Source organism: Ixodes scapularis, unplaced genomic scaffold (genome assembly GCF_016920785.2).
Source record: "Ixodes scapularis isolate PalLabHiFi unplaced genomic scaffold, ASM1692078v2 PGA_scaffold0__279_contigs__length_252992795, whole genome shotgun sequence".
Lineage (NCBI taxonomy): Eukaryota > Metazoa > Arthropoda > Arachnida > Ixodida > Ixodidae > Ixodes > Ixodes scapularis.
In genome coordinates, this window is record NW_024609835.1 from 136,996,644 (window position 1) to 137,023,694 (window position 27,051).

Genomic DNA, 27,051 nt, shown 5'->3' on the forward strand with positions numbered 1-27,051 from the left:
AAAACGAACCGCTCTGTAGCACTTTGTAGATTAGCCGGTGCTTCGGGAATCGGAAGTACGGTACGTAAAGAATCTCAGCAAGATTGGGCTACTGTTCACTGCACGGTTAACAAAATACGTCAAAGCAGAAGTAAAGGCGCAAGTAGAAAAATAAATATGAAGACTTCACTCATTAACTCGCTGCATGTTACCACCTTACCGAGAGGAAATACTTCAGACACATTCATTCTGCAAAAAGCAGTTGGACACTGCGCCATACTGTTAGCGCGAACACGACATCAACGCTTTTTCGCATTTTACTCAAACAATATAGTCGGACACCAAAATTTACCGCAGGTTACTGCCCTAATTAAAAAATTATCCACAATTGTATTTTTTTATGGCAGCCGTTTAATTTTAAAGGACAACTCCGCATCATTTTTGTTTAAAAAAATATATATACAATGCAGTCCACCCGTCAAATGTAACGTAGTTCTGTCCGGCAAACTTTGCAACTCGCCAAGTTGTCGAAATCGGCTGACTCGAGCGGGCGAATGGACCTTTTTCCAGTAAGCGTCTGCGCACGCGCACACCCTTTTCCCTTGACCTTGACCGCCCTTTCGCCATTCTTGGGGGGCACTGTTTTCTTGCGACACTAATCTGTTTCCATGGGAGAAGGCGAGTCCGGTTGCCCTCCGTTTGTAGTAGGCGGCGAAACCGTCATGAGGCGCTCCTTACTGGAAAAAGGTCCATTCAGGCGCAACCAAGAGCGCAGTCAAGGCTACGGCGTGGGCGTAGCCAACGTTGAGCTAAACGTCATCACCATAGCCCCTTTATGCTTGTTTTTACTTCTCCGGGCAAGCGGTAACCGGTGACGTCAGCAACGTTTCCTTCCTGCGCTCAGAGGTGTCCACGTGATTGACGTAACGCGCCTGCGCAGCGCGCTTCTTGACGTCCGAGGGTGTTCGTTGAACGACGTCCGAGGGCGAGGGTTTTCGTCGCACCGGAGCGTCGGACGGGGGCTCCGTCCGGCGCCCGCATGCGTCCAACTTGCCAGATATCGCCGCACGCACGGTCCGATTTTCGGAAGGCCGCAGTGGCCGCAGCCAATGAGCACGGATGGCGAAGGTCATGTTGTCAAGTGACTTTCGGACCGATCGGGCGACGAGGCGCAATGTGGTTCGGGGAAACGGACGTGGCGGTGCGCGGTGCGTCACGCGCGGCGAGTCGTGGTTGTGAAGGAAACGGACGCCATCGAATTTTCCCGCGCGCACAAAACGAGCTGCTGATTTCGAGCGCCAAAGCAAGACTGCCTTCTGGGACCGATCGAGCCCGTTGAAACCCGAATATACTCCGTTTCACCTTCGATGGACAGCAGCGGACGCTACGAGCCATTCCAATGTCATGTGAGCTTCGGGAGAGACGCAGTTATGTGCGCGGTACGTAGTCACGTGATTTTTACGCAGTGCTCGTTTCTCTGGGATGGCTCTAAGGTCCGCTGCGGTCCTTCGCGATTAAGTGATTTTGAGCAGAAAAACAGCCTCACAGAAAATCTTCACACACGCACACTTTAATAGAAGGTAATAAAAATATTATGTTTGTTTTAAAGCCAGAAAAACCAAGGGCGAGGGAAGTATTGTAGTGTTCTAAACTAGGTGGCGCGAGCTACCGCCCGTTATAAATATAGCCATTAGCATCCATCCATCCATTTAGTAGAGGGACACCCGAAACTGGGCGGAGCTGAACGGAGCGACGCAACGACGCGTCGGAAACCATGTGTCGCGAACCGTCCTGTGCGGCGATTCGGAGCAGCCATCTTCCCGACAGTTCGCACGCCGGATCGGACAGTTTTGACGCGCATGTGTCTCGCGCGAAACACATGTACGACGAAACCGTCGGAGGCGAGGGTTTTCAACGCTCTCCGATGCTACGAAAACCCTCTCCCCCCAAGGTCATTCCGGCAGTCCGCAGGTCGGATCGGACGGTTTCGTCGTACATGTGTTTCGCGATCTACGTGCCGGTCGGCGTTCGCGCGATATTGTTAAAAAATGTGGAGGCGAAAATCCATATCTGCATTAAGATGCATTCACGCGCAATATTTTTAAACAAGTCAAAACTATTAAAACACACACACAATTCGACGTTAAAAACAAAATATTCCAAAATATGTTGTTGTTGTTGTTGCTGTTGCTGTTATTGTTTTAATTTCTTAACCTAATGAATCCAGTACCAAATTCCCCTTCGCCCCCCCCCCCCCCCCCAAAAAAAAAAAAAAAAAAAATTACAGAGTTTTGTTGTTTTTTTGCCACAAAAAAAAAAAAAAAATACTACGCGTCACCGCCGACCGTTTATTCTCGGCCCAAATGCAGACCTAGACATCCAGTCAGTCAGAATCTTGAGAGCAAGGAAATCAAAGGAAGTGTTGGTGAGCCGGAAGCTCAATACGTCACCTTTGTTTTGGGGTAGGGGAGGGGGAGTGAAAGGTAAAAATAGGAGAAGGGTGGTTGCCCCAGTGTCGCGCCGCAAAATCGCGCCGCCGCGCCACGCAAGCCGCACGAAGAAGCCCCCCCGGCCGAGCAGAGCGGCCGGTGAAGCGCATTTCTTCCTCGTAGAAGTTGAGTCAGAGTCTTCTTTAAATCTTGAGTGAGTCTTCTATCTTCCACAAAGCGGGCCACCACAAAATACACCAGTGCCAAGCACCACCAAGGAGCCCTGCTGTTCAAACCTAATGTTAAGTCGAATTCCGAACCAGCTACCAAATTTTCAGCACTTGACAATATCTTATAATTATATATATATATATATATATATATAAACGAATTTGTGCAGATGAATGAACCGTACTTAATCCAATGAATCAAAGAATCCAAGTTTTCAGGAACCCGCCGAAAGCCAAAAAACGGCGGAGCCAGGATTTGAACTCTGGGCCTCCCAATGTCCGGTCGGGTGTGCTAACCACTTTTTGTAGTAGTAGTACTACAATTTGTAGTAGGTGCTACGGGGTCAAGAAATGTCACTTTGGTACACGGCGTCAAACCGAAACTAAGCGAGAAAGAGCGCCGGTAAAGTTATCGCTCCGCTCTTCTGGGCATGCGATTCGTATCGCGGCTGCCTCCACTTGTTTAGGCGAAGCTGGCTGCGATAACGACGATCCATGGGGGCCGGAAGGGCGGAGCGATAACTTTACCGGCGCTCTTTCTCGCTTAGTTTCGGTTTGACGCCGCGTACCAAAGTGACATTTCTTGACCCCGTAGCACCTACTACAAATTGTTTTTAATCAAACTTTGATGGCAGGGCTAGACCATATTGAGGTCGAGCTTCAATCCTCTATATACATTATGTGCACTCAAGTGAAAATTAAAAAGTTAGTTAAAACATTTTAGTTAATTAGCTAACTAATTACCTAATTGCACCTTTTTTCTAGAAGCCGCCATGACCACTGACACTTCCCCAGGGCTCAAATTACTCTATCTCCCGTTCCTTTTTTTTTTAAATTTAGTACAGCTAAGAAAAACACTCTGTATACAGTATACAGGGTGTTTAACGAAAAGTGGACAAATTTGATATTGCGAAAACTACTCGTCGGTTACCCAGTGATTCCAAGCATCAATGCAGTTTGCTTTAGATTCACATTTGTTACTTTTGGTACCGTCATAATCTTTCTTCATGAAGTAGAAACTGCAGCCATACTGGTCCGGAAAGATAATCGAAACGACGTACGATGTAAGGACTAGAGTTCCTGTATATGCTACCTACGGTAGCAGAGTTGCGCATTCAGCCTCGGCGCGTGGCCGTAGCGCCGGCTTCCCCGCCCGAGCTGGATGCTTTGCTCCTCACGTGACTAAATTTGGCGAATAGCGGCGCCGCGCGCGCCGCCGCGCACGGAAAACAGGAGAGGAGGAAAAGGAGGCGGAAAGCAGGGAAACATACGCCGGGGCAAGAGAAACGTCGGCGGAGCGACCGTAAAGGTGGCTTTCTTGCACGCCAAGGGATGCTTTGCTCCTCACGTGATGGATCTCGGCGAATAGCGGCGGGGCGGCGCGGGGAAAACAAATGCGCAACTCTGGACAAAACGAGCGTGCGCTCTAACGTATGTAGACGTTAACAAAACAAAACAAAACAAAAAACAGCGCGCAAAGCGCCAGTGTAGGATATGTCAACCGTGGCGATACGTGGCAGACATGATCGAAAGACAAAATTTCTTGCATCGTGCGACACGGATGCGCCGCTGTTGCTGCCCCACAAAACAACGGCGGCGAGTTGAAAACTATGAAACTTCGTCCCCACGAGCTCATGCTGTCAGCCCAGCGCCACCGCACCGCTTCGACTTCAATGCATACTAATGTACGCGGGTTTCATTCTTCTGGGTTGACAGCATGAGCTGGTGCCTACCATCAGTAACAGCCGCGCGGCGGCGTGCCGGTCGCGTCGCACGGCACGCCGCCGCGCGACGCGACACCTCGTACTGAGTTGCGGTGAGCGGACGTGTTTCCTGGTTCTCCTCGAGCATCCGAAGCTAAGTGCCAGTTTTTCTTCTTTTCTCCCTTTTTTGAGAGTTGATTGGAAGTGACTATGCGGTAGCAGTATTAGGTTTGAACAGCAGCAGTTAACGTTAGTTTTGCAAAGTAGGCTCTGTTTGAATTTTTGGCGGGAAGGGACGGTTTGTTCCCGGTCTAGACATGGGTCTAGATTTGGGTCGGCATGACAAGGGTGGGGACGAGTTGGTGCAGTGCGAGGGGTGTGGGAGGTGGTGTTACCTGGAGGAGACGGGTTTCGGGAGCCTGGAGGTGGCGGCGGAGGTGAGTTTCGAGTGTCGGCTTTGTGTGAAGCTTCAGCAGGTAACTGGGGAATGGGAGGGTAGAGTTCGGGAGATTGAGGCCCAGCTTAAAGGCCGACCTACAAAACCATTTTCCGCGGGAGAAGAGGTTTCCTCCTTGCCTACGAGAAAGGAGGAAACCCCTTCTCCTTTCCACAGAGACTAGCTTCCGGACCCGCCCTTTTCAGGGGAGGAGGAGGAAGGAGTGCGAGAGGGGAGGGAGCGAAGGTCGTTGGGGAGCACTTTCCTACCCTGCGGAAAATGGTTTCGTAAGTCGGCCTTTAAGGCAGAAGGAGAGAAGCGGGTGGGTCTCGAGGCCCAGGTAGAGGAGCTGACTAGGCAGCTTAATCATGAGAGGGAGCAGCGGGTCGGCCTCGAGAAGCAGGCGGAAGAGCTGGGGGAAGTATGGAAGGCGGGTTTAGAGGAGCGTAAGAGGGAGTGTGAAAGTAGGGTAAAGCGCCTGGAAGGGGTAATTCGAGCGAGTGAGAGTAGCGAGGGAAGAAAGGAGGAAGTGTCAGTTCTAGCGGGACGAACCACCAGTCTGCAGGCTGGGGTCCCTGGTGGTCGGGAGTCCGGCCTGTTGGCAGGCGGGCTCGACGACGCTGGAGAGCTGATTGAACCTCAGCTCAATGGCGCCTTCGAGCAGCAGGCGTCGGGCAGTCAGGTGACAGGAGATAAGTCGCAGGACAAAGGCGCGAAGGCACCAGGGGGATCTAGGGTACTGGTAGTGGGGAGCTCTAACGTAGCACGGGTTAGGAGGGGTGTGCATAACAGGGTGAAGGGAGACCAGAGGGTAACCGTAGAGGTCCAGCCAGGGAGGTGTATGGTGGATGCTATGACCGCAGCACGTGAGGGGGTGTGGGATAACCGGGAGGGAAGGAACCTAGTAATAGTTCATGCGGGGCTTAATGATGTGCTGAAGGGTAGGAGCCAGAACCTCGGAAAGCAGCTAATCGTGGGAATACGTAAGCTGAGGGACGTGTCTGAGAATGTGCATGTGGTTGTGTGCACCATTCCAGAAGTTCGGGGGCAGTCCGGGTTAACGGAGAGGAGGGTTGTCGAAGCCAACGGAGTAATTAAGGGTATGAGTCGACAGCTTCGGTACGACGTAATGGAAGTAAATAGAGAGGTGTACGAGGCTGGCTCCCGCCCTTTTGCAGATGGCATTCACTACAGTGAGGCCACGGGTTACAGGGTGGGGGATAGGATGGGCCGCACGGTGACTGCTTTTTTGGGGGGACCGAGGGCCCTGGGGGCACTGAAGTAATTGAAAACCCAACGAAGTCAGGAGAGGCACCCAGGGTTAAAAAGAGGAGAAAACGTAAGAACAGGTATAAAAAAAACAGCACAATCAGACATTGGATATATTAACATGCAGGGTGGTAGAAATAGGTTAAAATGGGAAGAGGTAGAGGAGCAACTAAGAAAGGAGGATTTAATGGTGTATGGGTTTGTGGAAACACATCTCAGAGACATGGAGCAGCCACCTTGCAACCCTGACTATGTGTGGGAAGAATGCAACAGAATGGAGGGAACGAGGAAGGGAGGTGGAATTGGAGCATTTATTAAGAAGAATATGAACTTTCAAAGGATCAGAAAGGAGTGCGCCGAACATTTGTGGCTGAAAGGAAAAGTCGCTGGGGAATCAACAGTCCTTGGAGTGGTTTACTTATGGACAGGGACAGGTGCTAAAGAGGAAAACAGAAAAATGATTGATTGCATATCAAGAGACATTAGTGAACTAGGGGAAGGCTCCGAAATAATTATTATGGGAGACATGAATGCCCATATTGAGGGTCTGGATGGGTATACGGACTCAACTGGAAGCATATTACTAGAACTGGTGGAAAAACATGACTTAGTTTTATGTAATACCAGTCAGAAGTGTGACGGGCACATAACTTGGGAAACTGGCAATCTGCATTCAACTATAGATTACGTACTCATGTCACACAAAATATATGGTAAGTTACAAGTAATGAAAATAGATGAAGAAGGTTCCAAAAGTCTTGGTAGTGATCACAAACGTATTAAGCTGAATTTTGCCAGAGAAGTAAATGCTGAAACTAGACAACATAATTCAAAGCAAACTTTCTGCAGCGACAAAGAGTTGGAAATAGTTGTTGAAAGAATAGAGGCAGCAGTTTCAGGGCAACGGCATACAGATTGGACCTATGAGAGCCTAACTAGGCTTTTTGCTCTAGAACTAGACAAAGTTAAGAGTAAACGAAAGGGGAAGCAAGGACATAGACCAAAAAGCTGGTGGGACAAAGAAGTGAAGCAAGCGATACAAAAATGTCAGGAAGCCTCTAGGGAACACAGGTATTCCAAGCGTAGTGGGGAGTCCGAAACGGAAGTAAAAAGAAAATGGGACAATTTTATAACATGTCGCCGAGAGGCATCCAGTTTGATCAATGCGAAAATTCAGAGAAAGGGTGAGGAATGGATGAGTAATGTAAGTAAGAAAGATAGAAACGCTGCCAAGAAGTTTTGGGAGCACTTGAACTCACTCGGTGAAACAACGCAAGCTAGACAGAGGTTCATACTCTCGCATCAGGGAGATCAATTGGAGGGAGATGATGCGATACAATATATAGGAGCAGTGATGGAGGAGAAATTTCGGGAACGGTTACATGTGGAAGATAGGAGAACCGAAGGAAGTAGCAGTCCAGTTTGTGACATCGCGGATTTTGGACAAAGAGAATGGGAAAAGGCGGAACGAAGAGTCCCTAGTGGCACGTCGACAGGCACAGATGGTATCCCTATCAAGCTGGTGAAGAATTTGGGTCCTAAATCTAAGGCAAAACTAAGGGAGGTAGTGAGTACCATGATAACAAAAGGAAATATTCCAGATGAATGGAGGCTTAGTAGGATGAGTATGATATATAAGGGAAAGGGAGATAAGTCTGATATTAGGAATTATCGTCCTATAACCGTGACACCGGTTATTTACAGGTTGGTAATGCAGATTATAAAGAACAGACTGGAGGAATGGGTAGATTGCGAGGGCATACTGGGCGAATTACAGAACGGGTTTCGAAAACAAAGAAGGTTGGAGGACAATTTATTTTCTCTAACATAGTGTATAGAAATAGCGCAAAAAGAAAACAGACAGCTGTGGCTGGCATTTCTGGATATCAAGGGTGCCTATGACAATGTGAACCAAAGCAACCTGTGGGACATAATGGAGAACTTAAACCTAGATGAAGGACTAACAGCACTATTAAGGAACATTTACAAAGATAACAAGGTGATTATAACATGGGAAGGAAAGGCGACAGGGAAAATAGAGATAAGACGAGGCCTTAGGCAGGGGTGCCCGTTATCGCCTTTGCTGTTTATGTTGTATCTGAGAGGATTGGAGGATAGACTACAGAAGAGTGGGCTTGGGTTCAACCTTTCTTACAGTAAGCTAGGCCAAAAAATTCAGCAATCCTTACCGGGATTGATGTATGCGGATGATATTGTACTAATGGCTAACAACAGGACAGAGTTGCAGGAATTAATGAGCATCTGTGGTAGGGAAGGAGAGGAATTAGGTTTAGAATTCAGTAGCGAAAAATCGGCAGTCATGATTTTTAACGAGGAAGAAGTTGAGAGGCTGAAGATACAGAATATTACAGTTGAGAGAGCTAGTAAATACAAGTATCTAGGAGTATGGATATGTGATGGTGCAGAATATCTCAGAGCCCATGAAAAGTATATAATAGGTAAGGGCAACAGAAATGCAGCTGTAATGAAAAATAGAGCACTTTGGAATTACAACAGGTATGAGGTGGTGAGAGAGATTTGGAAAGGGGTCATGGTGCCTGGCTTGACTTTTGGAAACGCAGTGCTATGCATGAAATCCGAAGTGCATGCGAGACTAGAAATAAAACAGCGCGGAGTAGGTAGACTGGCTTTGGGGGCACATTGCAAAACGCCAAACCAGGGAGTACAAGGAGACATGGGATGGGCATCATTTGAGAGCAGGGAAGCGGTGAGCAAAGTAGAATTTGAGGATAGGCTGAGGCAAATGGACGGGGAGCAATGGGCACGAAAGGTTTTCAGCTATTTATACATGAGGAGTGTAGACACAAAGTGGAGACAGCGCACTAGGAAATTAAGAGGAAAGTTTTTGGGCTATAGCGAAGATACGGAAGAGCAAGTCTCAGTTAAGAAGAAAGTTAAGGCCACAGAAAGAGATTGGTGGCTAGAGGGAATGCAGACAAAGACGGCTCTGGAAAGCTATAGATTAAACAAAAGAGTTATTGCCAAAGAAAGCATTTATGACAATTCTAGGGGAAGCTCATTGCTGTTTGAGGCAAGAACGGGTGTTCTGCGAACCAGAACATACAAAGTGAAGTACCAGGAAATTGATACAGTGTGCACTGCTTGTGGAGAGGAGGACGAGACGGCTGAGCACTTGATACTCTACTGTAAAGGGCTTCACCCTATGCCTACCGAAGACAACATAGATTTAATAAAGTCATTGGGTTTTAGAGACAGCGAAGGGAGAGTGGATTTCAAGACTGTAGAGATTACCAAGCAAAGATTAAGTGAATGGTGGCAGAAATCGAGAGAAAACTAGGTATTTTCTTATCCACTGATGGCAAGGGGGTTTCATAGCCTCACTTTCTTTGCACTGCGGAGTGAATATAGATTTCACATTTAAATATTCTAAGCTTAAATGGTAAAACAAAATGGCTAGGTGGCGTAAGCTACCGCCCGATCCAAAGGGCTCAGCCGTATTCATCCATCATCCATCCATCCATCCATCCACGGAGTGAACAGTTCCCTTTGTAAATGATAAATTTTTGTCAGCGCAGTACGATTGCTAACCTGGTAGCGGGCGTAACAAGCCATCCCAGTCAATCCATCACTGTGAACGTTTCACGTGACAAAGCCCCCCCCCCCCCCCCCTCCGCGAGGGTCATGTGACCCTGATCGAGAGCTTCCAACTACTCGACCTGGGGTCACGTGATTTATGGGCCTCGCTTGTAATACGAGCTGCGAGGTGGCGAAAGCGTTGATCGTCTAAAAACGTTTCCACCTTTTCGCCTGCTTTCCAACTGGCCACGCGACAACGTAGCGCTGGCTCGCTTGCAATCAATCACCTCAGGAGGCGTCCGCCATTAAATTGCCAACGCCCCATACGAGTTGAATTGGACCCTCTCTGTAATCTAGGCTCTCTAGAGAGGCTCCGATTGCTTGTAGCGTCCGCTGCGGTCAAAAGTAAAGTGAGACGGAACATAAACATTAGCTTGCACTGATGCCACTTGGACAGACATAATGAAGGAAAGGGCGCGAGAGAGGGTAGCTTCTCAGGGCTACCGCCTTCTGTCGTCTTCAGCCGCGTGATGGCGCCACGGAACGCGGTAGGTAACGAACCGACTGAAGAGCATCTTCTTAGCAAGCAGAATGTAACCTACGTGAGGTAATTTTCATAAACGCCTACCCCCCCCCCCCCCCAAAAAAAAAAAAAACAAAAAAAAAAACCTATTGTTTTTGTGATTTCCGGAGTCTGTTGGGCATCGTGTTCCACCGGATTATACTTTGTCTCACCTTACTTAGCATGGACTAACTGCGAAGGCTGTGCAAGCCCGAGCGATTGCCTTGACTACCTTGACTGAAGCACTCGCTGCACGAGCGCTCGTGCAGCCGCCGGGGCTTCTTTCAAAGCGAATAGCACGCGCTTTTAGCTTCCGCGGCTAACAATAGTCCATGCTAAGGTGAGATGAAGTATAGTCAATTATTTTAGTTCGACTTTGTCTTTCTCAGTACATGACGATCTCCGAAGCGAAAATGTTTACTGGATGGTGTCTATAAACTATATATCTATAATATATGTATATAGGCAGATTTTAATCCTAACTTTGATCTAGTAACGTTGGTTCTACCCCTGTTCATGACAACAGTGGTTAGCAGCCGACGCTGTTGCGAGCGTCGTCGCCACGGTGGTCGTCGCTCAGTGTGCACGTTTTTCAACTGCAGATGCCGGTGTTCTGTTGATCGCCTCAGAGCCGTATATTGGGAGAGTTTGGCCAGTGGGTGTGGCGACGAAGGCGCCGGAGAGGAGAAAAGTAAATGAAAGGGAGGAGAGCGCCGAAGGAGCGAGAAAGAAAGAAGGGAGCAGAGAGGAGACGACCGCCATTTTTTAGCAACGCTGTCGGAGACTGGTCGGAGAAGAGCACTGCTGAGGCTACGCGTCGACTGCTACGGGCCGACTTCTTTTTAGAGCGCAGCTCTTAGGGGCCCGTTCCCGGCTTGAGCGGCGTCGCCGTCGGCGTCGGCGTCGGCGTCGGCGTAACCGCAACCCTCGTAACCCTCGTGAGGGTTACGAGGGTTACGAGGGTTAATCTCATGAGGGTTACCCTCACGAGGATCACGAGGGCCACGAGGGTTACTTACCCTCAGAAGGGTTACCTTCACAAGGGTTACCCTCACGAGGGTTACTTACCCTTGTAACCCTCGCGAGGGTTACGAGGGTTAGTAACCCTCGTGAGGGTAACCTTCACGAGGGTTACCCTCACGAGGGTCACGAGGGTTATGAGAGTTACCCTCACGAGGGTTACTTACCCTCGTAACCCTCACGAGGGTTACGAGGGTTAGTAACCCTCGTGAGGGTAACCTTCACGAGGGTTACCCTCACGAGGGTTATGAGAGTTACCCTCACGAGGGTCGCGAGAGTTACTCTCACGAGGGTCATGAGAGTTACCCTCACGAGGGTCACGAGAGTTGCCCTCACGAGGGTTACTAGGGTTACCCTCACGAGGGTCACGATGTTACCCAGGTCAAGTGACCCCCCCTGGGGTCACGTGACCTGGGGATACCCCCCGAGGTCACGTGACCCCCCGTTGACGTCATAGCCACTGATGACGTCATCAGTGACGTCACTGATGACGTCACCGGCATCCGCATCGTCATCGTCATCATCGCTGATGACGTCATCAGTGACGTCACTGATGACGTCACCGGCATCCGCATCGTCATCATCATCACTGATGGCGTCATCAGTGACGCTACTGATGACGTCATCGGTATCGTCACGTGACCCCCCGACGTCACGTGACGCCCCAAGGTCACGTGACTCCCACAAGGTCACGTGACCCCCAAGGTCACGTGACCCCCCGCCCCCCGAGGTCACTTGAACCCCCCCCAGTACCCTTCCCTCCTCCTCCTCAAGAGCTGCGCTCTAATTCGGCGTTACAGGGAGTTGTAAACGGCTTTCATTTTTTGCCTAAATAAAAGTTTGTGGCCATACGCCGCAAAATCTTCATTTATTAGCTTTTTAACCCACCGAGGAATAACAGAATGTCATTTTCTTGCCAGAGTCAGCGATATAAAAGGCAATAATCGAGATTTAGATGCCGATCCCACGTATTCCGCCGGGAGAATGGTCAAAGATGGCGGCCCTCCTCACTCAGGTGGGAGCAGCCGGGAGTTCACGCGCATGCGCTCATGCCTCTCGCTCTACGCCGCGTGCTGATTGGCTCACTTGTGAGGAGAGCGTTACGGCGGCGAGATCATAGACTGACCAAACTTTCCCCATATACGGCTCTGGATTGCCTGTGATCGTGAGTGGAAGCCATAATTATAAACCTTACTCTAACACATGTTTCAATCTGATATTGGTGCTGCATAAGCACTTTAACGCATGAGACAGCGAGTTGTGTCCCTTGGTGAACGCGTGACAGATGACCGGGTTCCGCACGTTTATTCTTCGAACTAGTTAGGTCTTCACTGTCAAGTGGTTCTTGTAATAAATGTAGGTGTATCACTTCTATAATCTCGTTCTATACCGTTAACCCTCTCTGTGAAGCCCTACGGATTCCCATGTGGCGGGTTCGAATCCCGGCCGAGGTGCCCGCAATCTGACGGAGGCTTATTGCGGTGAAGGCGCCGTGTAACCGAGCTTTCGGTTGCACGTCAAAAGATCCCCAGGTGGTCCAAAATCATCCTCAGTCCTCCGCTGGGGCGTGCCAGATGCCCGTCATAGGTTTGGCACGTAAAACCCCCAAATTTGATATCTGTGTAGCCTTTTTGGCGACCCCGTGCGTGCAAAAACTAATGCACCTCCTTTTTTTTTTTCATATGGCCTTGACATTACACTTTTGAACAGTGATAAGAGTGTATTAACGTAATTAGTTCGTCAACTGGCACAACACATAGACTTTGATTTCTCTTGCACCGTACCGCGACAAAAAAAAACAAAAAAACCGATGGATAAATTGTAAAATTTTAGAAATAGCACGTTCTTATTTATTATGCAGATTATACTTATTAAGGCCTGTTCACACATGCAGCGGAGCGCTACAAGCATAGCGCTTTGCTCGCGCTAAGCGCGTGCTGACGGGAGCGTTCACCTGCTTTGTATCGCACCGTCAAAACTGTTGCTCACGGCAGACGATAAGTAGCTGACGGCACGTGAGGAGCGCTACATCAGCGCTTCGCTGCATGTGAGAACCGACCTTAAAGGTAATAAAATGTTAAAAAACGTACTCATAATTATTTCTCATTGCTGTGACAAGATGATAAAGCAAATTCAAGATACGCACAGAAGCTTAACATACCAGATAATAATAACGATATAAAATAATAAAATTAGAATACATATTGTGGAGTACGTCGGAAACTTAAGTTGTCGATTTAACTAAGATGAAATGAACAAAGTATTTAGTAGGGCTGGGCGCCGATTAAAACTTTTAACCCGATTAATCGGCACCTTTTAATCGATTAATTAATCGGTTGCGCTGGTTTCTATACCTATTCGCGACTCCAGCGACCTATAGGGGGCGCCACCACCAAACAAACATGGCGGCTGGGTCCAGGTCGCGTCGGGTCGGCCGGGCCGCCTGAATGGGTGGCGGATTCAATTTAACAGATTTTCTTTTGTTTAATGCCCAATTTTATGGGTATCTGAACTGAGACGGTTAAGTGTAGCCTTTGCGCATTAACTTGCCGAGCATAGTTTTGTTTTGCCGGTGTTTTGTTGTTCTTTTCAAGTCAACTTTCGTTTCGGAGACTTCGTTCAAAACCGAAACTATGGGCTCCGGAGAAACGGTAATAGATTCTAATAGACCGATCTCACCAAGCGTTCCACGCATGCGTGACGCCGCCATAACTGTAGTTCGTAAAAGGCAGATGCCAATTCACGAGACAGCTCATGCCACCTCGTGCGCTGCTCGCGCAGAGCTCTAGCAGGGTTGTCGCGCGTGCAGAAAGACTACAGCTCCCACGATCCATGTCGGCAGCGGTGGCGTACTCAAACTAGCTGTGAGATCGGTCTATTAGTTTTGATCATCTAAGGAAAGCGGCGATGGCTACAAAATTGTTCCACCGAGAGTAATTTTTAGCTAACTCGCATGCCTCGACCATGCGACTTATCTGTCCGCGAAATTGAGCTTTTGTGCGTGTCCGCGTTTTAAGAAACAGCTCCCAGTCGTGTGCTCGGTCAAGAACACAGGCTGCAGAAAAATTACGAAAATTAAGCAAGCGCTTCTTGAGCCAAGGAGCATGTTAAACCACTGGCGCTTCACTAAGCAGCTGATACTCGTATTTAAATTCGGGTTTTATTAGCAATCGAGAAGTGATTTTGACCTATATGCGAATTGTGTATTATATTACGTACTATGTCCCACTAAAGCGATATTAGTATATTCTTCGGGTTGAAATATGAACTTAGTTGACTATTTATTAGGTAAACTGCTGAATAAAAGTATATTTGACAGACAGAGAGATACTACTTAAACTTAGCCAAATGGTTCTAGCCGGTAGAACGGAGACGAATGCGGACAAACTGAGGAGAGTCTTCATCTGAGATTCACTCAGACCTCTCCGCATTGAACTTGACTTCGAATCCTGAACGGATAAAATTAGTATTTTTTTGTGGCCGGTCAACCTGAGCAATGTAGACGTATATTGCTGCTGGCTTCGACAGGGGTTATAATATAAATATTGGAGGCGCGATAGATCCTAATGCCGTGACAGCTTCTAACTTTGCGAGACGCGTCCCCCACCTTTTGAAAGCAGAAAATTTCCCTCATTAATCATATGCAGCGAGCAGGTTTTTTGAATCAAGTAATTGCGAAATCAGCCCAACTCCTTCAGTGTGGTCGTTTTCGGCGAAAAGCAGCCAAGATGAATAGCCAACGCACCGGCCGGCGTTAGTGGCTCGAACTTGAAGCTAATCGAGCACAACCAAACTCAAGAAAAGCAGCTATCGAACCTTCCCATTCACTTGACTGCAACATTGGTGTTTCCTCCAGTGAAACACTTCGTCTGTTGACCTCAGTCCACTGTTCTACATCCTTATAAAGAAACCACTAATCAGTTACCAAGTAGTCGTCATTTTGAATGTGATTAGAGACAGACAAGAAATCAAAACGTTTTTCCGCGATTCCTCCCCATCCAAAAACTTGAAAGCACGCGACCGTGTGTTGTAGAGTAAACAGGCATTCAAACACGTGATGGAAAGAAACAATCTACTGAGGCTTCACCACACTAATGAACACTCAGGCAAACTTAAGAAATTTTCGGACCTTCGTCAAATTACATTGCTCGCCCCGCGCCGACAGCACGTGTCCGCGAAAGCCATCAGAGACGCGGCGGGGCGCGGAGCGACCTGGACCGACTGGTTCCCGGTTTTCCCGCTTGGCGGCGTCCGTTTTGCTGGAGTCGCGAATAGATTATTGAGGACAAATTTACTCTTCTTGCCTTTGGTGATTTTTCTTTTACAATGTGATAAACGACGCAATGGATATATTTTTAATCTAAACTTTGATGTGTTTCCGAGAACAGTCCAAGGAGACGTACAGCTTATTTTTCCCGCTTCTGGATGCAGAGGAGTTCGTTGATATCCTCCGGCAGGAACGATCTCATTTGGTTGTTCCCAGTATTCACTACTGCGCTGAACAGACACTCGTTTGGAGTTGAAGTGACCGTGTCAAATATAATCTTCTTGCCTTGCTGTGGGTTGTAAACATCGCCCCTGCAGCTTACATTACATTTAAATTTACCTAAAGTTTACCCTTTTTATTGGCGTACTCCTCCAGGTCTGTGAAGTGTCTAATATTGAAGCAAGTAAAAGTGGCGAAGGATACGCCGAACCTCTTCCCTCTCAAGGAACTTATCTGTTAAAATTTAACATTGCTCATGTGTCCTTGACCAAACCAACTGCAGATGAGGACTCTAGTTAAAGGAAGGTAGAAGGCGGAGCCAGCAGCCAGAAACGTTTGGTTCGATGCCATGCTTACTTCTATTTTTTTTTTCTCAAGAAATGGCTGCAGATAGCATTTAAGGCATTATTTTTGTTTCCCAATCAAAGCAGACGATGTCTGATGACAAATCTACTCTTTCTTTCTAAAGTAACTTTCCTTTTAAAACATTATCATAAAAAAACCGTGTTCGTGTTGCGAGTTATTTTAAGCAAAAACGTGGGTCACATGACGACAACGATTCAAAGCAGTCGAGCAGAAGAATTTTGTCGATGGCAGAAGACGACAGAGGTTGGCACGCTGTTTGTGTAATTTAATGACCTTCTTAACAATTACTGACGACTGCAAATTCTGTACTACTATTCCCGTGAAACCTTTTACAAATTTATTTACGATACGCTTGAAACAAGCTTCAAAAAGTTAACTTTTATGCATTCCTCCCATAGGCTGTCATGTATTGCCTGGTGCCAAGCGATGGCCACAGGTGGTGCCACCGTCGGACTTCCGATCTGAGACCCAAGACGAAGGCACAGACGCGTGAACTTCGCTCAGCAGAATGCTTATGTTTGTACGAGAACTTGTGCATGGGAGGCACTTTCCAAAGCCACACACTCGTGCACGTCCCTTTGTCTTCACGTAGATGTTTGTGAGTAGATATTACGCTATAGCACCAACATGTTCAGTTGGGCTAGTTGGTTCATGGCTGGATAAAAGCGCCGAAGGGCGTCGTCACCTCCTTTGTCCCTGTCCTTCGGCGCTTCTATCCGGTCTAGAGCTCCGGTTTGCTAGCGGGAGCTCGTAGCGTCCCTCCGAAGCAGGGATTGAGCACGCGACCGCTGGACCCGCTTTCCGTAGCGTACGACCTACTAAAACTAATAACACAATATGTCTAATGGTTAATCTGAAAGATACACTTTGGCCTGCACTGTATGAAGCGGTTTGTTGCTCTGGCAGATAAGGTTATATATATTAATGGACTCGCAATAGGTTGCGGTGGCTGCAATGGTCTACACCAGTAACAAGCTGTCGGCCTCTAACCATTTAATAGGAAATGAACGTTCAGTCTCCCGACATCTTACGTCTCTTTTCCCTTTGACGATCACGTCCATAACAAAGCTGGATGAGGAACGAAATAATTCTGTGTCACTCTGGTGCCTGAAACGCGTCTCCAACTGGTGTTTTTACCGCGTCCTAAAAAAGGGGTCTCTCCACTTCCGCTTGATGATGTCATGGAAGACTCATGCTGTCGCCGGCCGCAAGGCCTGCTCATGACGTCATCGCGATAGTGGATGCCCAACATGCCCGAAGCGGCAAACAGGCTGAAGCTTGACCAGGACAGTTGGGTCGGGTATCCAGGCCTGTTTTTTTAGGTGTTATTCTCTCGGCGGTGTCACTGTATAGTGTATGTAACGGACGCCTGTTCTACTGCAGGTCTCCCTCCAGATTGACAGTCGACGGTAGCTTCGGCAGCCGGGAGTTGGGACGCCGCGACAGCGACACTTGCGTTCTCTCGTGCTTTTCCTTCCTATAACTTCTACGCCCCACCGCCAGGACCTCGACATCCGACAGCATGACACTTCGGCTCTTTTGGGACGTCATTTGTGACCACTTCGGGACCCCTTCTGATGTATGAGCGGGATAGGATGCTAAACACACCTGTCGGAGACACGTTGGCACCATAGCGCCACTGCAGTTTGGTGTGTTTACCCCGAGCAACCGCTTATGCACGAGTAAAATATTATCCATCAGCGTTATGAATGTGAAGTCGCTCGACACCAAGAGTACTGCAAAAGTTCGAGTGCCACCGAGGATACGGCTTCTCCGGAAATAACTTGGAAGGCATCTGTGACATCTAGTTCGTGCGAGTTCCAGGATTCTCATTTTCAACAATTGAGAGAGAAAAAAAATTTTTTTTCTTTACAGTGGCTTTCGTTAAGTGAAGGCATGAAGTAGCAAATGTCGTCTGTACTGTCTTCTATGTCGCTCTTCCGTCCTCGTAGTTTAGTTACCAGCACGTTCTATTCGCAACGCTTTACTCGCACCGTTAAAAGGTGGGGTGATGTTTCTCTATAATATACAAAAAAGCCTCTGTGCCGTGCCAGTACAGCAATGAGCTGCAGGCAATATAAGCGAGGACGAGAACTACTGAGCACACATTTGCTCAATCGTGATGATATCAGTGCTCACCAAACTTACACGGAACACGCGAAGAGTTATCTTGTCTCGTGGGAGTACTATCTTGGTGGCAGCTGAGAAACTTCTCCGGGCAGGACGTAGCACACATAAAACAGGCCGAGAAGGTGAGGCCGTCCACTAAAGGTTGAAATAGATCTCTCCGGGAAATCCCACAAAGCCTCTCGTCCGCCCCAGATTGCACCGCGCGGCGAGGGGAATCGTGGGGCATTTACGAGATACGCTCGGGCCGGCTCGTACGTTCTGCGGCGCAATTTTTTCTCCTTTAGAACTTCGAGTTCAGAACGCAAAGAAAACACAGCAAACACATCACGAAGCTGATACATACTCTGTTTTGTTATCGAACGGCTCTTTTTGTGTTCTGAAATCGCGAAATACCAACCAAACATTAACTGCGCGTGCCCCACATCGGACATGCGCAGTGCGTCAAAAAGACGATGAGAGGTGCTACGTATTACCGGAATGGTCACGAGTTTGGCAGCAACCTTACACACTTTAGTGCGACGAGGGTGGCTAAAAAGCGTAGATCACCCGGCGGGCCAAACGTTACCGCCAACGCATGAACATACACGGAAGCAAAGCGTAAGATTTGCAAAGGCGCCCTTCAGAGTTTAATAGACTTTTCGAGGCCCACAGAAAACTTCAGACTTAGTGTTCACCCTTTTGTTTTTTTCAGACTTTTTTTTTTCTCCCTCTATCGTACCAGAAGCTACGTTGGGAGCTATCCGAGAGACGAAAAGCGCCCCGGTAAGTAGCCAAGTCGTCCCAAGGATCATTAGGCACGAAAAAGTGCTCTGTCATTCCTGCTGTAATAAGAAAGGTCCTCCCTATTTTTCTATGTCTAACCTTGCCGAAAACCATGAGACGTATACCATTAAAATGGAACTTTAAAAACAGGCGATGAAGACATGTTTGTCCACGCTCGTCATATATTTCTGGTCAGCAAACAGGGCGGAAAGCATCATCCATCATGCCATGGAATGCGGTCTTTTCATAGCTCCCGACATTCATTTATCCGAAACCCATTCCGCGAGAAGCAAACGCTGCACTGTCATATAGACATTTGACCCATTCCTGAACAGAAGTACACATTGATAACCACCGCGGTTTTTTTACTTTTTCTGGTGTTTAAAAAAAAAAAAAAAAAAGCAGCAGGGAACGAAAAAAAAAGTGTGTGTCTGTTTGTGGGGAAAGGGGGGGGGGAGTGATTTCCTCGCAGACGAAGCAAGCTTGTGCGATGCTAAAGCGCTCCACGAAAGAAAACTTAATGACGCGTAACCTTGTTTCATCTCTCACAGAACTCCCGTAGTGAGTCACCGAATCTCTGTTCCCATGAGCTCTGAATGGCTATTCGATAGGCCATGGTTGGGCTTCTTATTCCTTTTCTTTGCTCAAATCTCCCGATCACAACCAGCTTCCAAAGGAATAACGGAGGAAATCAATTTAGTATTAAATGAGGCGACAATAAAATTGAGGGGAACTCGTGACACAGGAATATCCGCAAGTAGCCCTACGTCACTCGTTCATCCCTCACGGCGCAAAGGAAAACCACAGCATATCGGCTCTTTCTACAGTGTTTGAAATAAGGATGACACGAACATGCGCCATTCGATTCGAATCACTCTTCGCTGACCCCTAGGCTGAATAGACTTTTCGCTAAATTCCTGTACTCCTAGGCTGACGGTGCGCAGGAAACTACGTGCTCGTTGGGCCGATCATGCGTCTACCTGGCACCATGCGATCACTCCTTCGCCCCCTACCCGCGCGTAGTGAAAAAGAGAGAGAAAGAGAGAGAGGTCTGGTGATGAAAGGGAGTCGTTTGATCGGTCCGACCGACGAGCGCCTAGCTCCCACTGCACTGTCAACTTAGGTGTGTTGTCTCTCCTTTCACACCATGCGGGTCCGAGCGCGGCCGTCGTGATCCGATGGAGCCGATCAGGCAGATCAAAATTCCGGCGCTGGTCGCGTATTGTGCGTTCGCCAACCCGCGGCTAGACCCATCGCGGCGCATGCATTCACTGTGCGCGAATGGTGGGCTAGCTGTAGATAGCAAATGCTCAGACGCTACAAGCGACGCGACGAAACACTTTTGAAACTGCTGTATTGCCTCCATCGGATCGGATGCCGTGTGAAGCGGAGTATAGCGAGTTCGTAATGCGATCCCGAGAAAAGTCTGGTGTTACTCTATACGTGTCACAGCGATAAATTTTTTTTTTTTGTTTGTTTTAGTCGCCAGAAGGTTGCGAAGAGCTTGCGGTATCGTGCTGCTCAGTCAGCCGGCTTCGAGAAAACCCTATCACATGCGCTATTCGCACGCATCAGGTATACGCCATATCACTGACGAAAGGTGTTTGCCAAGGGAGGGAGGAGTGGCGATAGCCGCCGTGCACGATAGCCCTTTCCCCTTCGCGCACTGCCTTGCTAACCAGGTTGCTATGTGGGGTAAGCATCGGCGATCTGCTCTGGATGAGCTCCTAGCTGCAGGCGGAGACCGAGAACATTCGCAAAAGACCGTCACTGTCGTACTTAATCCTAAAGCCGGGCTCACACTCATCATGCAAACGACAGTCTGCAAACACGAGTCACCGCAATATACGTGGTTCGAATGCAGCGTGCCAAGTTTTCTCCTTGAACTCATTGCCATGCGGCATTCGAAGCACGGATCTCACGTTGACTCGCGTTCGAATTTTTTTGCGGAGTGTCGTGCATGATGTATAAGCAGTGTGACCCCGGCTTGATAGAACCAGTGTTTTTTTTTTGTTTTTCAGTTATATAATTTTCAAGTTACGACGCTAGAACAGTTATGAAGTAGGGATGTTAAAATGTTTAGTGTAAGGTTAAGTACGACAACCGGATAGTTTCTATAATTGTGTGTGTGTGCCCCCCCCCCCCCCCCCCCCGACACACACACAATTATAAAAACTATCCAGTTTCTATAATTCAACCGTCGCGACCGTCGCGCGACGCCCGTAGAGGCTAGCTTGAGAACGCAACCCTTGGGGTCAACGACAACGTGAGCTATTTCGATAAAGACTGCAAGTTCTGGTTCTGATTCATACCGAGGTATTGGGGCAAAAAACACAGCATCAAAAAGTGAGGAACAGCACCCTTCAATTTTTATCCCTGTGTGTCTGTTTTTTTTTTTTTTGCGTAACACTTTTGTTTGAGTATGTTTGTGCCTCTGACGCAGCGCGAAGATGACGTAGCCTGAAGCTGTGTATGCTCTAGGCTGGGGCTCGTTTTCAATGGGTGAAGTACCAATAGAACACCAGTTCCAGCCGAAGGTTGATGCAGCACTCGTATCGAATCAGTCCTCCGTGCTCGATCGAGGAAGATGACGTAGAGATCGAACCCGGCCCACAGGCCTTGTGTTAGGTAAACACCGAGCTCCGTGGGAAACAAGCTGGACAAAGCGCTAGCTATACAGATCGATCCCCTCGCCAATAGCATTATCCGTGCAGGGAAACACGACAGAAACGTGGAACTGCTACTCACCCGTGCTTTAGTGTATCGAACGTGGCAGACGGTTAGGTTACCGTGCTATAGTGCACCGCAGTAGAATGTGTCCCTTTACGGCAGAATATTGGAGTGGTTTGACGGAACTCACGACGAGCGCTATCAGTGGTCTAAACTGATATCATATATCGAACATTAAGAGATAATTTGGCTGTTGATAGGATATATTTGCCATTCTCTGATATTGAAAGGTGAGTGCGCTCGCGAAATGAAATTTAAGTAAAACAATTCATTTCTAATATTTGAATTAGTATTTTACCTTCGCAACAAGGACGAATTCTCCGCTGGTGTTTTACTCTTGAAAAAACAACAACAACAACAACAACAAAAAACATCCCTCTCGTGTATGATGCATGGTGTGTAGTAGTGCCACTAAATAAGCTACGCTTCAGAGTAACGTCACTTGGCCATATTGTGTCTTAAAATCATGGTTGCCAGTTATCTGAAGCTTTATCTGAAATCACAGGAAATGCTTTTTCGCCCTCCACAAACGTTTAAACCGTTCGCGACAGAGCAAAGCAATATTAGATAAGTTTCCTAACACCAAATACAATACAATACACAATACAATACAATTTATTTTTCTTTTTTGAATACATTTCGCTCTGTACCCACGTAAGCCAAGAAGGCTTGTGTGTGGGACGCGGCAGGTGACTACAACCATAATTTTTACAGTTTTAACTCTTTCTACGAGTTTAAACAAACCAAACAAATTATAAGAAAAGAAGCAGCTCCTATATACACGTGCATTATAACCGGTGGAACAGGCCTCTATTAGTCACATACTGCTATTTAGTCATATATCTCAAATCATTGTTTCAATAATCCATATAATTCGTACAGTGGTTACGGTCGTATATTGGCACTTTTTATTAATTCGCACTTTGTTTAATTTTTCTGTTCATTGATCCATATTCTTGCCATTTTTTTCATTGCATGTGGATTTTTGCACTCAACTCCTCAGGTAGTTCGTTAAAAAGTTTAGGCACATAATATTTTCTTGTAGACTCTCCATACTTTGTCTTTATTAATGGCCCTAAATATTTCCTATTTGGTCGTAATGTTCTTTCTTTAACAATTTCTATTTTGTGGTTGTTGATTAAAAAGAATTTTGTGATTATGTCATACTTCAATTGATCACTAAAATAAAATACGCCTATTTTTTTATGTATGTCATCTATTAAATCGCTTCTCTTTTTGATTTGGCAACCGATTCTTCTGAATATCTGTTTTTGGAGAGTTTCAACTTTTCTTTGTAGGTATTTGGCACAGTGCCCATAAACAGTTATTCCATATTGAATTACAGATTTTCCTAACGAGTTATAAATCATTTTCAGTACAGAATGGGGGACCATATCTTGCATGTGAAACATATAAGCCATCAGTGTCCTTAATTTTTTCCAAACTTGCTCTATGTGTGAGTCTCATTTAAGATGTTGGTCTATATACATTCCAAGGTATTTTACATTTTTTACATACTCAATTGGTAGGCATGAACAGTTATTACAATTTTTATTGTGCATTTTAATGGGTAATTCAGTTAATAGTTTTTTTCTGGGATCTCTAAAGCACATTATTTGAGTTTTTGAAGTATTTACGATAATCTGATTTCTTCAGTACCACTGAAAAATATTGTGAATGTCTTCTTGTACTTCTCGAACGGCAACTTCATAATTTTTGTGGGCGTATACAATTACTGTGTCATCTGCAAACTGAAATAATTTGCTTGTTAGTTTTACTTGCGCAATTTCATTGATATATAAATTAAACAGTAGGGGGCCCAGAACTGTACCTTGCGGTACTCCTTGTTTTACTCTAATTGTTCTACTATATTTCGATCCTAGTCGCACTATTTGATATCTGTCTAGAAGATAATTTTGTAACAAGTCATGCACTTTTCCCCGAATCCCTATGCTGTACAATCGGTCTAATAAAATAGAGTGATTTATCGTTTCAAATGCCCGTGTAAAATCTATAAAAACAGCTAATACATATTTTGTACAGTCAATGTTTTCATATACGTAATCAAAAAAGTCTTCCAAAAGATCTGAAGTTCCCATTTTTTCTCTGAAGCCATATTGCGTGTCAATTAATATGTTATGTTTCGCGATAAAACTGCGAAGTATTTTATTGATGTATTTTTCCATTATATAATTAACTACCGAGAGTATACAAACGGGTCTATAATTAAGTAATTTATTTTTCTCGCCCTTCTTATATATTGGCCGCACAATAGCAGTCTTAAGTTTTATCAAATCTATCTAATGATGAAGTCGCACTTTTGGATCATGACGATCGGCAGTCGCGTCTGTTCTGCATACGAGCCAAAATGGCGGCGCCCACAACAATGTCGGGGAACGGAGTGCCGATACTCTAAGCGCAGCTTATTTAGTGGCTCTAGTGTGTAGCGTTGATTTACTTAACAGCATCTGCACCCTTCGTCGTCGGGGAAAGGTCTGTTATATCAGTGCGTTGTTTTTTCTCGTTTCGTCTGTCACCATCTTTCACCTCAATTCATTTTCATATATTGTTCCCTCAGGGCCCGAAGGCACTACAAATTGGGAGAGCAGGAAAAAAAGTTAACAATAAGAAAATACAAAATACAGTTTAGGCACAAAGTATGTGAGGGTGGCAATATACCCTTTAAAAACAAATGTCCATCGAGCAACATTGGCGGTCGCCATTGCTTGGACACGAAGCACGTGATTGGATCCGAGTCCTTACCGAACGCTGACGCAGCACTCGTTTCCAATATATGCTCAGAGTATATCTGATCAAGCAATGGCGGACAGACAGGCACTTACGCGGACTCTTTGCAAACCAGGTTGCTATGTGGGGTAAGCATCGGTGATCTGCTCGGGATGAACTTCTAGCTACTGGTGGAAACCAAAAGCATTCGCAAGAGATCATGGCTAATGAATTGATTATTAATCCTCAGAAATCGATTTTTCTTTCTTTCCGGTTATACAGTTCGATTGCGAAAATGCTGGTGCGGCTACGGAGTAGGGACGTTAGAATGCTTATTGTTAGGCTAAGTATGACAGCTGGATCGTTTTGTTTCTGTATTTGAGGGTGGAGAATTCAACCGTCAAGCACATAAGGGCTAACTTGCGAAATAAACCCATAAGGTCAATGTGAATTATTTCTATTAATACTGCAAGTTCTGGTTCGGATCCATTCTGAGATTTTGAGCCAAAAACACAGGGGCGAAAAATACGAGGTGACACTCGAATATTTGACTAATTGACTGGTGCGCGACCGAAAAGAATCCGGTTGGTTCGGGTGTCGAACCCGGGACCTCTCCATTTCCAGTGGAGCGCTCTACCAACTGTGCTAACCAGGTATTACGCGTCAGTAGAGCAGACAGGTTTTATCAACTGCCACCAGTCTAACACCAAAAAGGGTGAAAGGCTTGCATTTTAAGGTTCTGATTGTAATGCGATTAAATGCAAAGGTGCAAGCAAACTGGGCAAGAATGACTAGGACAGTGGTTCTGAACCATTGATGTTTCGCGGACCCCTTGTGGATCGGCGGAGAAGATGAAGGACTCCGTTCGTGGTGAGGAGAAGGGAAAGTTATAAGTTATTTGTGATAATGATTTAATGAGCAGATATACCCTTTTTTAAAAAAGTTTATCGAGCCACATTGGAGGTCCCCATTGCTTGGACACGAAGCATGTGATTGGATCTTGTCCAGCTTGCTTGCGCCTTTGCGTATAATTGCATTACAATGGTAACATTCCTTACTCTTTATTCACGTTTTTTTTAGTAACGCCTCAGTGTGAATTACATGTTTGTGTGTCTCTGACGCAGTGCTCAGATGTCGTAGCCTAACGCTGCGTGAGCGCTAGGTTGGGGCTTGCCTTCCAAAGTTCCAAGGTTGACGCAGCAGTCGTATCTAATCAGTCTTCCGTGCTCGATCGAGGAAAGTGACAGAAAGTATCAGTTCACAGGTTTTGTGTTAGGTAAACACCAAGCTCTGTGGAAAAAAAAAGAACACACCGAAGGCACTGAAAACTGCTTAAGTGTAGGATTGCGAAAGCATTCCTACACGAAGCGCATCTTTACATGCAGCGTGCCACGTGGTGACATGCAGCGCGCCACGTGGTGACATGCAGCGCGACACGGTGGTGACACGACGCTCCCCCACTGCGCAGGCGCGGCGTCCCCGCCGGCCCCACAGATTCCGTGACGAAGCGTCTGCGTTGCTGTGCTTTTCTTCGTGTTTTATTTCTGAGGCGGGTCCACTTTGACCTTGAGCGGCTCGTGCTTGGTGTCGCATTTTTATGGCCATCTTTCGGGCGCAACGCCGACGCCGCCTTTTCGCGTAATGGGACATATAAAGCGCAGTTCACACACTTGCAACCGAGTAGGACGGAGAGAGACAAGACCGGTTTTAAGCCTCTTGCGACGTCTTAGGACCTGCTCCGCCGCAGCGCATCCGGTCCTAAGAGGTCGCAAGAGGCTTCAAAACCGGTCTGGTCTCTCCCGGTCTTACTCGGTCGCATATGTGTGAACGGCGCTTAGAGCTTTCGCCTTAAAACAGCCTGGACAAAGCGCGCCCTACAGTTCGATCTTCTAGCCCAGTGGTTCTCAATTGGTGGTCCGCGAAGGCATTTAGGGGTCCGCGAAGCTCTGTTTCATCAGTCAGGCACGTCAAGAAAAGTATTTTTATTTTTTTTTTCACATTGAAAAGAAGCGTTCCAATTTTAGAGTGAGTTTTCTCGTATGTACGTCAATGAGAGAAGTCCACTTCAAACTAGCTGTTAGTTATATCTAATTATTAAATCATATTAGAAATAACTTATATCTTTCCCTTCCCCTCACCACGAACAGGGTCCTCCATCTTCTCCGCCGATCCACAAGGGGTCCGCGAAACATCAATGGTACAGAACCACTGTCCTAGCCAGTAGCATTATCTGCGCAAGGAAACACCGCGGCATAAATTGAGCGACAAACAAACAGAGGGCGTGGGAATGCTGCTCTCCCGCGTTTAGTGTATCGAACGTGGCAGACGGTTAGGCTATAGCACTAGTGCCTCGCAGTGGAATATATCCCTTTACGGCAGAACACCGGTGTGGTTTGACGGAACAAACGACGAGTGGTCAGGACTGATATGATCTACCGGACTTTAAGAGGTGATTTGGCTATCGATAGGTTACATTTACCTTACTCTGACATCGAAAGGTGAGTGCCCTCGCTGGAATAAAATTTCAGTACAATAAGTCATCTCTAATTACCTTTGCAACAAGGACGACTTTCACGCGGGTGTTTTAGTTTTGAGAAAAGCCGCCCTGTCGTGTTTGATGCATGGTGCGTACAGTTGACTTACTTAACTGCATTAGCGCCGATT

At 46.9% G+C, this 27,051-nt stretch overlaps 1 protein-coding gene across 1 annotated transcript in view; it reads right to left on the reverse strand.

The window, feature by feature from the left end:
* The window catches only part of LOC8036091 (E3 ubiquitin-protein ligase TTC3), a 195,433-nt gene extending 173,652 nt beyond the window's left edge, over positions 1-21,781 (reverse strand). Inside the window, exon 1 of the mRNA XM_040499934.1 lies at positions 21,679-21,781. The gene's annotated coding sequence lies outside the window, so the exon portion shown is untranslated. The remainder of the gene's footprint in view (positions 1-21,678) is intronic.
* Between the last annotated feature and the right edge of the window lie 5,270 nt (positions 21,782-27,051).